The 18612-nt window shown below is 40.7% G+C and overlaps 1 protein-coding gene across 2 annotated transcripts in view; it reads right to left on the reverse strand.

The window, feature by feature from the left end:
- The window catches only part of slc8a4b (solute carrier family 8 member 4b), a 158092-nt gene extending 154380 nt beyond the window's left edge, over positions 1-3712 (reverse strand). For both annotated transcript variants that reach the window (XM_013140317.3, XM_013140315.3), the window contains exon 1: positions 2937-3712. The gene's annotated coding sequence lies outside the window, so the exon portion shown is untranslated. The remainder of the gene's footprint in view (positions 1-2936) is intronic.
- Between the last annotated feature and the right edge of the window lie 14900 nt (positions 3713-18612).

Here is an 18612-nt window from a genome sequence, read left to right on the forward strand (position 1 = left end):
GATCTTGGAGGTGAAGATGCTGGATGTGGAGTTCCTGGGCTGGTGTGGTTACACGTGGTCTGCGGCTGTGAGGCCGGTTAAATGTACTGCCAAATTCTCTGAAACGCCTTTGGTAGAGAAATTAACATTCAGTTCATGGGCAACAGCTCTGGTGGACATTCCTGCAGTCAGCATACCAATTGCATGCTCCCTCAAAACTTGCGACATCTGTGGCAATGTGCTGTGTGATGGAACTGCACATTTTAGAGTGGCCTTTTATTGTGGCCAGCCTAAGTCACACCTGTGCAATAATCATGGTGTCTAATCAGCATCTTGATATGCCACACCTGTGAGGTGGATGGATTATCTCGGCAGTAGAAGTGCTCACTAACACAGATTTAGACAGATTTGTGAACAATTGTTGAGAGAAACAGGCCTTTTGTGTACATAGAGAAAGTCTTAGATCTTTGAGTTCAGCTCATGATAAATGGGGGCAAAAAGGTGTTATAATTTTGTTCAGTGTATTTATAGCAAATTTTTCATACACAGTGGCAATCCAAGATGCTTTACAACTTCAGATTAAAAGACGGTTTATGAAAGAGAGGCAATTTATACATTAATAGAATATTTGTAAGAAAAGGCAATTGATTTATGAGAACAATTAATAAATAAATAGTGGTGAAGTTCAAAACAAGATTTAAAATACGTTTAAAATTGTTGAAAGGACTCAAATAACTTAACTAAAAGCATCCATGAACAGTGTGGTTTTGAGTCAGGATTCAAATATTTTTGAGGGTTAGGCTACTTGTAATTCTAGTCTAGAGATGCGCAGCATGGGTTGCTAAACCCAGTTTAGCCATGGCACTCACCAAGTTTAGCCCCAAGCAGCACTGCCTTGTAGTTATTTCTGACAGGAAACCAGTGTATTGGCTTAAGAATCGGGTTGATGTGGTCTGACCTTTTGGTCCCTGTAAGAACTCTAGCAGCTGCATTTTGAATAAGCCGAAACTTTTTAGGGAGCCCTGTCAAGTGACATATTGCAGTAGTCAACCCTGCTAGAAATAAACAGTGAGACGTTTTGGAAGAACGATAACCAGCAATGTTGTCTATGGGGGAAATGAGTGCCTGTCTATTGTCCATTGTGACACTGGAACAAATGTCTCTGACTTATACTGATGCAAAACACACTGTTCAGTTGCTGTTTAAGTTTTGAAATAGGATGGAAGCTGAAACCACATGGTTAAGTTTAGGACTAAGTGGTTAAGTAAAAAGGAACTGAATAATAGACTCATGATCACACCATCTAATTGGCCAAGCTCCTCCAAAAACCACTGATTTTAAATCTCAAGCTGTCTCACATACAACCAATCACAATCAAAATTAGATTAAGTGGGCAGCAGGTCATATAGGAATGGGGATGCACTGCTCACTTCTGTACAAAAAAATATATTGAAAAAATAATAATAAAAGATAAAAGGAACATAAAACATAAATGAGAACAGAAACAATGTTTCTACCAGCCCTTCCCCCATACTCAGCCTGCCCCCTCCTCAGTACCTCTCCAGACACACATTCCCCCAGAAGTAATCACCCCCTTACACTGCCGCACACACACAAACTTGATAAGGCTATTCTATGGGAACACCAGGGAAATTAGTAGATATTTTCAAAATCTGAATTTGCAATGCTGTAACTATCATAGTGCCTTGCATATTACTGTTGCATTGTGTTAGGTTAAAACATTTTACTTTCACTTTCTAAACCGCTTACTCACTTGATTCATATAACAAAACGGTTATCGAATGTTATTAATTCTCAAGCCTCACCCACCCTTCACACCTATGCTGTGTTGACCAAGGTTTACAGCCTTGTTCTTCCCATTCCTGATGCCTTTACCCGATCGTCACCACGGTCCACCTTTATCCCTGGTAATTCCCTGATCTGCAAGGGGGACTACTAACCAACAGTACAGAGGTGGTGGAGGCAAAAAGGTCAGTCACCTCCCCTAAACACGTTGGGCAATTCAGCCTATAATAAAAAGGGGAAAGCCCATGTGTCATTAAGGGCTGTGGGTTCCGACGATGTTTTTACCCCACGTAACAGAATTAACCAGATTAGAGCCAAATATAGACGGAGGCTGCTAATTCGTCTCTAGGGAACGGTGTGCTGCAGTTGTTGACATACTAAGTAACTACATTTACAATGAAACCCTGCTCGAGCTTGGAGTATTTGGAAAAAACGATTTAAAAAAATACATGTAATGATGTATTACTGTATTCCCAAATCCTTTAGGCTATTTATGATTTTTTCATCCACCTGCTTTAAAAAAAATTCGCCAACAACCCATCATTTGGATTGGATAGCCTATGTATTTTCCAAATCTAATAATCCAGCGGTAGGGAAACTACCAGTGTCATGTAGGCCTATTTTTAATTAGCCAATAGGCTAAGTACCAAGAAATTGGCTAGTCCATTCAGTATGTGTGCTGTTGTGTAACTTTTAATGTTTGTTTTTGTTTCGTAGCCGATTTGGCAAATAAATGAATAAGATAGCCTAGATGCTGACTGCTTGATTTGTGAATAACTTATAGACTAAGTCGTCATATCTTTATGTTAATTACATGTATTGTGTCACGTGTATGTACGTGCGTGTGTGCACGTTATCACCATTCACCGTTATAGCAACATATCTTGTCCTTTCAAAATAATTAGCAATTCATTCATCAATTAACGAACCGAATAGTGTTTCACAACCAGTATTACGCAGACCTCTCGGTTAACCACTGCCCCTTGCACCGCTGCATGAGCACCTAGGCGGTTAGTAAGTACCGTGTTCATCAGCTCGCTTTGCCTGACCCTAATCACCTCCTGAGTCTACCGTACAGGCATTGGGCTAATAAACGAACAATAACCATAAACTACTGGCGGGGTTATAGGGGCTTATAGCCAGTGACTCACTTGAAACCGCTGATTGCTCCCACGCCGTCCAGTTACCCTCGCAGCCGGGGAGTCTTGGTTACCACTGTTCCGGTGATGGAATTCGGTAGCGGGTTGCCCGGGAGATAACCACAGGTGTAGCCAACAAAAGAGCGTAGAGGAGAGTTGATCCCTCCGTCTGACAGGGGTGTCTCTTGTGCGTGTGGCACCAGCGATCCGCTGGTCACCGCAGGTCTCGTGGCAGTGAGGATTCCGGTCTCTGTTATAGCTTACCACACCAATAGAATATGAACCGCTCCGTGTCTAAATGAAGGTTACATTCGGCGACTACCTCTCTGTGGCAACGTTAATCCTTATCTTTACGCAGACATTCTTTAGCTTAGCCTGTAATGTAATTCAATGCCCGTGTGTCGTCTGCCTGCGAATGCTCATGTCTTGTCCACTTCTGACAGAAACGCCGTTCATTTTCATAATTATGGCTTCTTCTCAGCAAAGCCTCGAAAACTCAAAAACTGAAGGAAAACAAACATACTGTTTCTTGTTGCTGTCAGTCTTCCTTGGGGAACGTTTGTTCTTCGGGTGAAGACCGTTGGCAATTTTCTGCGTCAATCATTCATTCAGATGGCTCCTGGCTGGATAACGGGACAGACGGTAGCCTAGGCGACTGTGCGCGCGTGCATTGCCTTTCCCTGTTCTGTACCCCCACCCTATAAGATGCCTCACGCTCGCTCTTTCCCCTCCCTGTCACATTCTGTGAGTGACACCCTCTCGCCGAGAGCCTTCCCTTCCGGACCAAACATTCAAACACACACACAAAAAAACCCTCACGGGTTCGCAGCCTCACTCCGCGTCAGAGGGAGGGTAGTGAGAATAAGAGAGAGATGGGGAGGAGAGAAAGACAGAGAAGGGATGGATGAGCTGCATTAAAGAGAGGTAAAGGAGGAAGAAAGAAGAGGGGAGAGATGGAGAAAAAGCTCAAAGAAATAGACATAGGGAGAGTTTGGTGGAGATTGAGAGGGGGAGATTGTGTTGATAAGAGGGTAATTTTCTGTCCTTCATCCATCACACAGACTTAGTTGATTAGGAGTCACACACTTCTGACACAAAAACTTGAATTTTTACCAACTGTTAACATGCTTCTAAATTACAGGTGTAATACTAGGTATCTTTTGATTATGATGAGTCAGTAACATTGGACTTTGTGTGTGTGTCTGTTTCCCTACCTTATTCACAACCAAAATTAAGTTGGCATTACATTAAAGAAATTACAATTATGAAAAATGAGGACTTGCCTGTCCTGATTTAGGTTAGGGTAGAGTTTGGTTATGGGGCTAGATTTAGGTTAACAAGTTCTGAAGATAGTTGTGAAGACATGGTATGCGTGCATGTGTTTAACTCCATTAAAGTTGCACTGTGGAGCTTTTATGAAATTGTGTCCAGGAGATGTTACTTCACATATCACATAAGAATGGGTGTGCATCTTTAACTAGCCTTCCACTGCTGTGGAACCATGTCACTATACCTGTAATTGTCATTCATCTCCAAACGGGAGATCGATTATTCAGTATGCCATGCACATTAGTTGACACTGTTGTCAGCTAAGTATTGATGCTGATGACTCTTTTTTCTCTCTCATTAGCTCTCATGCTATCTCCACTCTATATTGTCAGTGTTCCAGGGAGCGGTGGGCAACAATCACCTGTGTTGCTTCATAAGCCCCATCAATTGACATCGCTGTAAATGGCATAATGGGTAGAATGAAAGCAGAGTTTCTCACTAGTCCACTTGGAAGTCATTAGATTGGTTTCTGCTGTCAAAACAGTCCACCAATATCTGAAATTACAACTATGAATAATATGATTTGCTCATTATCCTATGTTCCATCCTGGATGGAGAATTTTTAATTTCCTTCTGCTTCATTTCAAATTTCAGAGATCTTCCATCTAATTTCTAGAAAATCTATGGTTTTTAGGAAAGTCATCAGACTTTCAACCTAACCTTACAAAACCTCACCTTATCTTTGGCAACGGGTTCGTTTTTTCAAAATGTATTGAATTTATTCTCAGATTTTTCAAAAATGTAAGGATCACTGCTACAGGCAGATCTTTTGATCAGGGTGTGCTAGGAATAAACGGATGGGCTACAGTACGTGTGCCGATTGGTTGTGGTGACGCACGTCATATTCATCCGTTCCAGCAACATGACTCCAAGGGTGTGCTGAGGCTACTAAAGGAGGAGCCAGCTGCACAGCTAAATGTCACTTTCATAATCTCATCAGGGACTGGTTAGCACTCCCAGGATCCTTATTTCCCGCAGTTATGGATATACTTCTCTTTTTGATAGGTAAAAAGTGAAAAAATTAGTAGGCTTATACTAATATCTACAACTATGGCATTGGTTTATGCAAATGGTGAAAGGTTAATTTAACATTTTCAATATAGAGAACATTTGGGAAGTGCCAAGCTTTTTTAAGGTTAGGGAGTTGATTTGATCAGAGGGTGCAAAAGTATGGAACAGATCTCGTCCCTTAGAATCTATTGGGCAGTTAACGCATGCGCATCAGTACCGCTAATGCGTCTCACACTGACGAACGAACAAATGACGTGAGGCCATTTGCAGTAGTCATGTGCAATCTTGTTGACAGACAAACTATGTGTTCAGATTGGTTGTGGTAAGCACCCCGAGCAGCACCTCTACTTCCCACGGCTATGTATTAGGCTATACATGTCAATGTGTGAACCATTGCCACAATGTCTCTCTGCTGGGCAGACTTGATATCAAGTGTGCCTTTACAGTACCAGTAATTTAGGGTGGTCTCAAGCAAACCATATTCAGGCCTATACACTCTTAAAGGGAAAGGTTCTTAGAGTATCCTGTAATTGAAACTGCAGGGAAAGTTCTTGAAGGAAAAATGTCAATAATTAATTTACATTTGTCCAAGCTCTGGTCTAACTGTCATAACCCTAAGCATAAAATCATGACATTTGATACATTTTTCCAAGAACAACGGATTGATTAAAGGGGCGGTTTTACTACATTATCTGTATACGGTACATACTGTAGTAGTGATGACCACCTAACAACACTGAATATGTAACAATTTAAATTTAGAATGGCTCACCATTTAAGACGCAGCCTGTCTATTGCTGTAGTTATGTTTTCTCTGTCAGATTCTCTACCTTAAGAAAATAATAGAAAGAAGACTTTTTAAAAGTATTGAGATTTTACAAACATGAATAAACACAATTTTTATAGAAGACACAAAAACATTTGGAATCAAGAGACATCACAATGGATTCACATCTTCATTCAACGTTTTTTCCAAATCATTATCAGTGGTTCCTAACCTTTTTGGCCTACTGTAACACCTATTGGATTTTCCCCTGCACTGAGGACTCTTGACGTTCTCCTTCGTACATTTTACCAGTGAGCCTGTGGTCTCATGAGTCTTCTCAAGTTACTGCTGTGGATAAGCCAAGTACCCCCAGGGGTCCTAGTACCACTAGTTGGGAACCACTGATCAACATTTCACTTGAAAACCAGACACTGGGAGCAATGTTGAGCACTTTTACAGTCGATTAGACAGGCACTTTGCTATGATAGCGGCCATCTGCACTCACACGCACACACATACGGACACACAAACTAGAGACATCTTCCAGTACCATTATTGATTAATCTAATAATCAATGGATCATTTAATTAATCAGCAGGTGGGAACCAAAAATGTTGATTGAAGACTCTGCTCACCATTAACAGAGGCAACACTGAAACCCACTTAACCATAAATTACAAGCAGACACTTATTTATCGAAACATCCAGTCATCCATTAAAAGGGCAAAAGGCATTGAAGAATTGTTTTTTGTAAGTCGGTTTCAAAGGAAAATGTTATGCTGGCACCCTTTCTGTTTTAAGACCTAGCTAATCTTGTGTTGTTGTTTTTTTGCTTTTGAAACGATGTGAGACATACTGTAAAAGTCACTCTTGATAAGAGCGTTTAGTAAATAGCTAAACTGTAAACTGTAGAGCTACTCTTACTAAACATTCCATGAGGCTTTTCCCTAACCTGACTGAGCCACCTGACCCGCAAGCTTAAATACTACTAGGATGTCAGTATGGTCGGGATGAGTAGGCTTAGGTTTCGAGCTGGCTACCATTTAACTGGGCCAATCAGCATAATTTCATGAATAATGGTTGTGGTCTAGGTGATGACGAGTACTAACCCTAACTGATTTTTCAGGAACTTTCAGCAATGTTACACCTAATGCTATTAGTCTTTCATGAAAAAAATAAATTAAAAAAAGTATCTTACTGACTGACTGACTGACTATTGTTAAGTAGTGTCAGGAACCCCAGGTACCGAACCAAAATTCAGACCCAGACAAGGTAGTTGATGAGGGAAACAAGTGTTTATTGAGTGCAGTCCGGTGATGAAATGGGTTATGGCAAGCGTGCAGACCAGCGAGGATGGGAGGCTAGATGGAGGTGTAGCCTGTTCCAGCGAGGGGGGGGGGTGTAGACGGTTCCAGTAGTCGGGCAGGTGTGGAGGGTAGTCAAGGGTGTAAATCCTAGAAGCAGAGGGAGACGGGAGTCAGACGAACAGGCAGAGAAAGAAACACCAAGCAAACAGGCATGAAAAGGAGTACAGTCAGAAGCGTGAGCACAACTTACAAATGTAGACTAACGATCCAACAGGGACTGGCTGTCAGGTCCCAGCTTAAATGGTGGTGTAGGGCTGATCAGGACCAGATGCGTTGATTCCTGATGAGGAACAGGTAAGGGAAACTTGTTATCAAAATATCTGATGCAGAAAAAATAATCTATGCTTTTGTCACTTCTAGATTAGATTACTGTAATGCTCTTCTCTCCGGTTACCCTGATAAATCAATAAATAAACTTCAATTTGTGCTGAACAGGGCTGCTAGAATCTTAACTAGAACTAAAAGATTTGAACACATTACTCAAGTACTAGACTCTTTACACTGGCTGCCTGTTAAGCCTAGGGCTGATTTTAAGAATATATTGTTAACCTCTAAAGCAATATATGGACTTGCTCCTCCTTACCTCACTGAAAGGATCCGGCCATACATACTGTACCTACCTACAGCTGGAAACAGGGCTCTCTCTCATAGAGCTCCCCTACTGTGGAATGATCTGCCAATTGAGGTTAGAAATGCAGACTCAGTGCAAACTTTCAAGTGTCTACTAAGTGCTTCCTATAGGCTCTAGTGTCTGGATTCTGAATGAAGGTATTTTGGACCATTCCTCCTTACAAAACATCTGCAGTTCAGTTAGGCTTGATGGACAACCCGCTTCAAATCATCCCACAGATTCTCTATGATATTCAGGTCTGGCGACTGGGATGGCCATTCCAGAACATTGTACGTGTTCCTCTGCATGAATGCCCGGGTACATTTTGAGCAGTGTTTTGGGTCGTTGTCTTGTTGAAATATCTAGCCCTGGCGTAACTTCAACTTTGTGACTGATTCTTCAACATTATTCTCAAGAATCTGTTGATATTGAGTGGAATCCATGCAACCCTCAACTTTAACAAGATTCCCAGTACCGGCACTGGCTACACAGCCCCACAGCACGATGGAACCTCCACCAAGTTTTACTGTGGGTAGCAAGTGTTTTTCTTGGAACGCTGTGTTCTTTTGTTGTGACCAAATACCTCAATCTTTGTTTCATCAGTCCACTGCACCTTATTCCAAAATGAAGCTGGCTTGTCCAAATGTGCGTTTGCATACCTCAAGCGACTCAGAAAAGGCTTCTTTCCCATCACTCTCCCATACAGCTTCTCCTTGTGCAAAGTGCGCTGAATTGTTGAATGATGCACAGTGACACCATCTGCAGCAAGTTGATGTTGTAGGTCTTTGGAGGTGGTCTGTGGGCTGTTTTTGACCGTTCTCACCATCCTTCGCCTTTGCCTCCCCGATATTTTACTTGGCCTGCCACGCCTTAACAAGAACTGTGCCTGTGGTCTTCCATTTCCTCAATATGTTCCTCACAGTGGTCACTGACAGCTTAAATCTCTGCGATAGCTTTTTGTAGCCTTCCCCTAAACCATAATGTTGAATAATCTTTGTTTTCAGGTCATTTGAGAGTTGTTTGAAGGCCCCCTTGTTGCCACGCTTCAGAGGAGAGTCAAAGTGAACAACAACTTGCAATTGGCCACCTTAAATACCTTTTCACTTGTCTATGAAGTTCAAGGCTTAATGAGCTCACCAAACCAATTGTGTGTTCCAATGAATCTGTGCTAAGTGGTTACAGGTATTCAAATCAACAAAATGACAAGGGTGCCCACATTTTTGCATAATCTATTTTTCACATCTGATTTAATTTCATACAAATTAATATTGCTACACTAAAACTCTTTGTCTGGAACATACCCCAGTACTCAGCTTTTATTAGAACATGAATGCCACTGTGATAATTTTGCTGTGACGACTGACATTTTATGTCAGGCAATAAAATGCAAATGAATTACTTAAAAATCATACAATGTGATTTTCTGGATTTTTGTTTTAGAATCCATCACTCACAGTGGAAGAGTACCTATGATAAAAATGACAGACTTCTACATACTTTGTAAGTGGGAAAACCTGCAAAATCAGCAGTGTATCAAATACGTGTTCTCCCCACTGTATTTTGTCAATTTGGAGGGTGTGAGTTTCTGTTCTGTTTGGTTTAGATTTTGCTTTTGGTGTTTCAGCGTAGCCTGTTCTGTTTGGTTTTTGTCCTTTGTTCTTACACACAGCCAGTTCTTGTCCTAATCGCTTTCACCTGTGTCTTGTTTGCCCCCTCGTTATGTCCCTATTTAAATTCCTCCTGCCCTAGTGTGTTTTTGTCAGTCATTGTATGGATGTCACATGTCATTTGCGTCTGATAATTACACCCTTATAGTCTGCATTGGCGCCACGTCACTCATTAGAACACTCAAAGCCACACCCATCGTTTTTCAAAGCTATGCGGATGACACTCAGTTGTACATCTCTGTTTGCTCTGATGATGTTTCCCCAATTAGTATCCTGCTTGAATGTATAAATAACATTACCACATGGATGGCACAAAACGTCCTACAATTAAATAAATAAAAAACAGAGGTTTTGGTCATTGTTGCAAAGGCCCAAAGGGAGGAAATGATGACACACCTAAGATCACTTGCAATTTGCACAGCACATTAGGCTAAAAACCTAAGGGTGATTTTGACACTGACCTACATTTTAAAGGCCCATATAAGAAATGTGACTAAAGTAGCTTTTTATCATTTAATAAATATTGTAAAGGTGCGCCCCTATCACTAGCAAACTTGACTATTGTAATGCTCTCATGTCAACCAACTCCAAATGATTCAGAATACAGCAGCATGAGTCCTAGTGAAAACCATAAGGAAAGCAGACATTACACCTAGTTTAAAACATTTTTTTTACTGCATTGGTTGCAATTTAGTATTGGAATAGATTTTTAAATTGGTGTTTTGATTTTTAAAGCACTGAATATGCAGGCAGTCAAATACATATCAGATTTGCTTTTAAGGCATGTTTCTGGTCGGTCCCTCAGATCCTCTGGCACTGGGCTTTTAGTTGTCCCAGCATTTAGGATAAAGATTTTTGGTGAAGCTGCCTTTAGCCGTTATGTTCTCGTCCTCTGGAACAGCTTTCCAAATGATCTGAGGTCCACCCAAACCTCTGACATTTTTAAGAAAGATCTTAAAACTCACCTTTATAGCCATGCATATGTATAGGGTGTATTATTTAAAAACAAATTATTTCACCATTTTAATTTATTAATTTCTTAATACTTTATCGTCATGTTAAGCACAATGAAATGCATTTGATTGTAGGAAATGTGCTATACAAATAAAGTTTGATTGAATATAAATTGCAGCCTTTCAATGCTCTTTTTTATGGAGGACCAAACCTGCCAAAATTAGAAATAAATGAATAAATAAACAAATGTATCAATAAATATATTTATGCATAGAAATATAATAATAAATGTATTAATCAATATTATTTCCCAATTTTATTTTTTTCATTGATTGTTAATTTCAGTTTTTTTTCATTTGTTTATTAATTTCCATTATCTTTATTTCTGTATTTATTTATTTAAATATTAATTTATTTCCGTATGTATTTATTTCCATATTCTTTAATTTTTTTATTTATTTATGTCCATATTATTTTATTTCTGTATGTATTTATTTCTATATTTCCTTGTCCTTAAGCTAATAAGGGGGCAGGACCAACAGTCAGATGTAGCAATCAAGGTCAGAGCAGCAGATATAATCTGACTGTGAAGACGGTGAGTGTTGTTTTACAGTAGATCCTTGGCGCATCCCCATGTGGCCATTCAGAGGCGTTGCTCACAATATATTCAGTATTTTTTTTACAATGTACAAGGTTTTGAATGTACATGCTGGAGGAAAATGTCGATATACATGCTAGCGGCCTAAACGTCTACATTGTCATAATGCGCAATCAGAATTATAGATTAATAATCTATCATGAAAGATCCAGGGCTATAGCTCCGGACGCCCAGACCTAACGACGCCACTGTTGCTAATCACTATTCCTCGCACATGCATTGTTTAAGCATAGGTGATGTATGTTGTAAGTTCTTACTCCGACCAAGAGGTGGCGGTGGCAAGCCAAGAATGTTTATTGGGAGCTTGGGCCAGTGTTGCCAACTTAGCGACTTGTCGCTAGATTTAGCGACTTTTCAGACCCCCCTAGCCACTTTTTTTCAAAAAAGCGACTAGCGACAAATCTAGCGACTTTTTTTGTGTTATTGGAGACTTGTTCTTACTCTTCTCAACGAGCAGCGGTTGCCGCCATGGGCCCCTCCCCCATCTGAAAGCATTCACAGGCGGCCCAGTCCTCGCACAGCAGTTCCTCCGAGCTGCAGTCAGAGCAGGCGATGTTAACTCCTCCATGTCCAGACTGAAAATTAATTGCGCATGCGCTCCGCCAGAGTGTCTCTTTTGGGTAACTTTTGCCGGTCCCAAGCCTGGATAAAGGAGGAGGGTTGGTTTAAAAATATATATAATAATCGACAGAAGAAAGTTAATTTGTAGTTCTAAACATATTTAGGGTGTTTTTACTCACTTTTTGTCTCTCCTACAACGTTATTCCTCTCCTACAGGCAGCGTCCATCACATGCTGTTGGTGCAGTTCTCTTAATCCATGACCATGATGATATCTCCCTTTGTGTGTAGATCTAAATGTTTATTTTTTTTCTAGACTTTTGATTTTGACTTAAATAGCGCCCCCTTTTTTGATTTGTTTGATTTGTTTTTTTGCTCAGGTGATTATTTCTTGTACATGAACATCATTTGTAAATACGCATGTATATTCTTTTCCCCAACGAGTTTTGTATGTTAAAAATCCATTCATGATGCTGATGGGAAATTATGCAAATTAGGCGATGACATCATTTAGCGACTTCTAGCAATTTTTGGGACAGCCAATAGCGTGTTTCCTTACTGAGGAGTTGGCAACACTGGCTTGGGCAGAGAACGCTATTTGATGGGAGGCAGTTAGTCACACAGACATAATAAAGAGTAGACGCCGCAAAGACCGCTACTGCCTATTGGCGCTGATGAGCCGTCGGGCCGCCATCTTGGACCGGTCAGCCACTCCACTCAGTGTAATCTGTTTTGGCAGGTGAAATGAGCTGTCAGTGCATTTAATTAATCATACCTCAGTGAATACCTTACTGTGTAGCTGGTTTGGCGTATTTTAATATTCATAGTGGGCTTAACAGTAATAGAATATTCTGATATATGATACAAAGTGACCAGACGTCCGAGAACAAAACTGGGAACATAATCCCCAAAAAAGAAGAAAAACAGGGACATTTCCAGTTTGACTATCATTCTGATTGAAACACCTAATGTGTAAACAGTGGCAGTAAAGTCAGAAATATATATATATATATATATTCTCTCTTTCATTTCGCCGCCCCCCTCCCAACATACACACACGGGTCCCAGTACTCAATCTAAAATAGCAGGATGAAATGAAAAGTGACAGTTGTTATTTCAACTGCACATTTACTTTTTTGAAGCTCCCTTGAAAAGTCTGCAAACTTAATGTAGCAATTTTTAAACACAGTTACAAAGTGCTTAACAGAACCCAGAGGGAAAGAGATCAGGGTTAAGACAATCCCAAACACAAAGAAATAATGTAAAGATAAACTTCACTACACACAATCTTGCAAACCCAGTGTAAGGCAAAGAAAACCAACATTTTTATTCCTGGAGACACACACCATGAGGCTAGAGTTCATGAAACACAGAGGTATTTACAGACCCACCAACACTTACAGCAGTATTCACATATAATGTGACAGGCCACTGTTTCCAGGATATTTTAAGCCATTGCTTTCAGTTTCAGTGTTAATCTTGTCAGAATGATGACAGATATAATATAAAGATACTATGTGTGATGGGTAAGGTTAAAGTACAGATATAAAGCTTAGAATTAGTTTTGGGAATGCCGGAATTTAGGATTAAAGTCTTGAATTGTCGTGGAACCACACACACGCACACGCTCTAAAACCCCTGAAAGAGGACAGTTTTGCAGAGCTTCTTCCTCGTGCTCCCTTTCTGCAGTTCAAGAGAGGTGAGTTCGGCAATGTGGTGCAGCCTTATTTTGAGAAACACAGACACAACCAATGACAACAAGTCAGAATGATGGTTGTCGATGCTAAACTGAGTCTCCTCAATGTGTTCCCCAAGCAGAAAACATCCTCCGTTCCAATCTCCTCCCGGACGATGTGTGTGATTGTCGACACCTTAGGAGCTGTTGATAATGAACCAAAGTTGCTGAAATTGTGAATAAGCTTGTTTGCAAACCATTCAACTATCAGATGTTCTGTTGCCTTTATTTTAAGTGGGGTGGGTATGAGACATGAGAGGTATCTTACTTTTGTTAGGGTGAATTACATGTGAATAATACACAGTGTTGGGCAAGCTACTTGTAATTGTAGTGAGCTAAGCTATTAGTTACTCTGCCATGAATAAAGCTTCTTATGGAAATTTTGAACTAAGGTGCATTTGAGAAATGTCTGTCTTTCCATTGGCTGGTATGTAGATCTTTACTTTGATTGTGACACACGTCTGTATAATATCAGAGGATTAACAGGTTTTTGGGCCATGTCCTCCTGCCTAGAAGAAGGGTGTCAGTCTTTTGTTCCTCAGGAATGTGGGGGAGCTGGTATTTGCATAGGGGGCATCTATTGTCTGTCCAGATGCTGTAAGAACTCTTAGAATTGAAGAAGTTACTTATGGCGGGAATGAGAGCTGTCATTTGTGTGAAGCTTTGGGTAAACACTACAGTAAACATTATGGCAGGAAGGATAAGGTGGGGGAAGATAGCATTTGACTTGTGTGATAGAACAAAGGGAATGTGTTTGATTGACATGAGACAGATGGCAGAATCTTACCACACCCCTTTTTCCTATGTGATATATACGGTTGAATGAGCTATATTGAGTTAGAGACTCCTCAGACGATTATGTGTGTGTAAGCAGTTGACACGTGTCTCATAATAGTCTCTGTGCATAATAGTTAATAAAACGGTTATAATGTACAAAGAGAACTTTGTCTCAGTGTCCCTTACTCCGAGTGTCGATACATGGAAGCTTCACTACACAAAAGCTACCACCCAGTCAAATGTAGCAAGCTAAGTAACACAAACACAACAGTAGGCTAGTTCACTACATAGGAAGCTACTTTAGGTTGTGCTAATTTCACATGACAAGAAATGTGTAGCTTGTGTGGCCAAGCTACTTGGTAAATAAAGGAGTTACTACTACTGAAAAGTTACTTGATTCTGGAAATAGTGAAGTTACTAGCTAAGCTAGTACTGCCCAACAATGATAATACCGTTTTTTATATACACTCACCTAAAGGATTATTAGGAACACCATACTAATACTGTGTTTGACCCCCTTTCGCCTTCAGAACTGCCTTAATTCTACGTGGCATTGATTCAACAAGGTGCTGAAAGCATTCTTTAGAAATGTTGGCCCATATTGATAGGATAGCATCTTGCAGTTGATGGAGATTTGTGGGATGCACATCCAGGGCACGAAGCTTCTGTTCCACCACATCCCAAAGATGCTCTATTGGGTTGAGATCTGGTGACTGTGGGGGCCATTTCAGTACAGTGAACCCATTTTCATGTTCAAGAAATCAATTTGAAATGATTCGAGCTTTTTGACATGGTGCATTATCCTGCTGGAAGTAGCCATCAGAGGATGGGTACATGGTGGTCATAAAGGGATGGACATGGTCAGAAACAATGCTCAGGTAGGCTGTGGCATTTAAACAATGCCCAATTGGCACTAAGCGGCCTAAAGTGTGCCAAGAAAACATCCCCCACACCATTACACCACCACCACCAGCCTGCACAGTGGTAACAAGGCATGATGGATCCATGTTCTCATTCTGTTTACGCCAAATTCTGACTCTACCATCTGAATGTCTCAATAGAAATGGAGACTCATCAGACCAGGCAACATTCTTCCAGTCTTCAACTGTCCAATTTTGGTGAGCTCGTGCAAATTGTAGCCTCTTTTTCCTATTTGTAGTGGAGATGAGTGGTACCCGGTGGGGTCTTCTGCTGTTGTAGCCCATCCGCCTCAAGGTTGTGCGTGTTGTGGCTTCACAAATGCTTTGCTGCATACCTCGGTTTTAACGAGTGGTTATTTCAGTCAAAGTTGCTCTTCTATCAGCTTGAATCAGTCAGCCCATTCTCCTCTGACCTCTAGCATCAACAAGGCATATTCGCCCACAGGACTGCCGCATACTGGATGTTTTTCCCTTTTCACACCATTCTTTGTAAACCCTAGACATGGTTGGGCGTGAAAATCCCAGTAACTGAGCAGATTGTGAAATACTCAGACCGGCTCGTCTGGCACCAACAACCATGCCACGCTCAAAATTGCTTAAATCACCTTTCTTTCTCATTCTGACATTCAGTTTGGAGTTCAGGAGATTGTCTTGACCGGGACCACACCCCTGAATGCATTGAAGCAACTGCCATGTGATTGGTTGATTAGATAATTGCATTAATGAGAAATTGAACAGGTGTTCCTAATAATCCTTTAGGTGAGTGTAGACTGTATCATATATAGACTGTATCATGTATAGACTGTATCATATATGGCCAATGTTATACCAGTAATATTTGTTTTATTTTTACAATAGCATTCTTGTGTCAGTTGTAATCTAAGTCAATGTTATGGAATATGACATATAAAGTCTCAGTTCATAGTTGGGTGAACATCGGCTGGTGCAGTAAACATAGCCTAGCTAGCTGGCTACGATTTCAGTACAGTAATATCAAAGATCCATGCTCCTTCTCAACTCTCTGGCAATATTCTAGTCACAAAATATAATCAATAGTACGGTAATGTTAAATCTTACTTGTGAAAAGTAATCCCCCGAGCCCTGCTTTCGATGGTCCGCTGTTTTGAGCAGGAATATGCTGCATAGTGCTCTGGCATCGTTGCTTCTGCTGCTGCGCAACTAGGAGTATGACCGGTCCAAGATGGCGGCCGTATTTCTCGCGCCCAGCAGCCAATGCGGGGTCTACTCTTTATTATGTCTATGGTTAGATAGAGCTCTCTGCGTAGATGATGTTCCTATACTAAACCTTCAATAAGAAACATTTAACAACAAGTCAACATGTCTATATTATTATTTTCCTGCCCTGGGATTCTACAGTTGTCATGATTAAGGTATTGAAAACCCAAGAGGAGTTTTTGGAAAAACACAATATAATTTTCGTGAAGTGAATAGGTTACAAGAACGGCGCGTCTTTGCGGATCTGTCCCAAAAGTCCTTGCATTGAAATGGGTTAATTTCAGTGTCAGTACATAGGACCAGACTTGTAATTTAAGCGATAATATTTTCCCAAAACTCCTTTCGGTTTTGACCTATGCTAGGGCATGGAAATCAAGACGTCATCCCCATCAGATCTCCCGTGAGAGACCAGCAAAGACGCAACGCGACTTTCCAAAAACCGCTTTCGGTTTCACTATTGACTAACTGGCATACATTTGCAATGGTCAAAGTTGTCTCCACTCTCAAATATCAACCATTCATCACAAACCGTGCGGATGGTCTTATTCTAAAGGGAAGACCTAAACAAGTGTTCCATGATTTCAATGGTGTGATTTGGATGTGCCTACAAATATAGATTTACATATTCGCCCAAACTTCATGCCTGTCTCACGGCTCAGTGATTTTACCTTGTGTTTTTCTGCTGTTTGGCTGAGGTCTCTTCGTAACTTTAATCATGCCTTCTAATTAAGCTTTTAGACACTAGCTCAGCATCAATAATAAAAACCAGTTATTTTTAATGTCAAGTTGAACAGCAGCAGCATACCAAGCTTTCTAGCCATTTTTGCAGTCTGCAATGTAAGATAAAATTCGATACTGCTCATGCGTGCTTCCTCGCAACTATGGGCAAATGCTGCCTTGTGCACAGTAGTGTCATCTGTGTTGTCGAGGTGCTTGAATAAGGAGCCAAACGCAGGAAGGTAGTTTCAATATCTCTTATTTTCTTATCTCAAAAAAGGACACGCGTAATAAAACCAAGAGCGCAAAACAAGCGTACAAACATTAACACCGAACATAGAACAATACCACACAAAGACACCCGGAAACACAGGAACTTATATATGCGATCTAATGAGGGAATGGATACCAGGTGCGTGCAATAACAAAACATGACAGTGCCGTGGGAGGAGGAGCGGCGTGGCTAGAAGACCAGCGATGACGTGCGTCCTCCATGCGTGTCTTCGTTACAAGGAGGCTACTCTCGAGTCAGTCCGCGTGGTATTATACCCACCAGTTAATAATCCAATTATTTATACCTTTTAATTGGGATGGAGGGATTATGTAGGTGGTTTTAAATGTGCTGGTGTTGAGTTGTTGAGATAGAATCAGACTGTGAATACGCTGATTGCTGTTTTAGATCCTTGGTGCGTCCCCATGTTGCCAATCACTATTCCTCGTTTGAGCATAGCTGACTTTTAGGTATCGAAAAACAGGAGTTTTCGGAAAAAGACAACTTCATTTTAGCAAAGTGAATAGGCTATGGGAACGTCTTTGCTAGTCTGTCCCAGGAGCCATTGCATTGAAATTGGTTCATTTCAGTGCCAATGCATAGGACGACCAGGCTTGTGAGCGACCATATTTTCCCTAAACTCCACTGTGTTTGGACCTATGCACTGGCTTTGAAATCAACGCGTTATCCCCATCAGATCCTCTGTGAGAGACCAGCAAAGAAGCGTCGTTTCTGTAGCCTATATTGACTTTCCAAAAACCCCTCTCAGTTTTTCTATAGGCTAACTGACATACATTTACACTAGTCAAAGTAACAGGCTACATTTACCAGTGCTCATTGCTATCTGGGATTGTTGGTATTTAATAATTTTATTCTAAATACTATATCATATCTATGCATCAGTCCCAGTATAAGACTCAATCTGCATTTATCTCTATTTATCCTGTTAAGTTTTTAATAATAAACCGTGTCAGTTTATAGAGTAACACCTTCATCTTTTCCTATACATGAATCTCCAGTTATAAATCTCAGTGTGAAATGTGGGCGATAACCTTTCAACTAGATTGCCCTTGCAAACATAATAAATTTTCGTTCGGCTTAACTTGTCTTA

This window comes from Esox lucius, chromosome 24 (genome assembly GCF_011004845.1).
Source record: "Esox lucius isolate fEsoLuc1 chromosome 24, fEsoLuc1.pri, whole genome shotgun sequence".
NCBI classification, from domain to species: Eukaryota; Metazoa; Chordata; class Actinopteri; order Esociformes; family Esocidae; genus Esox; species Esox lucius.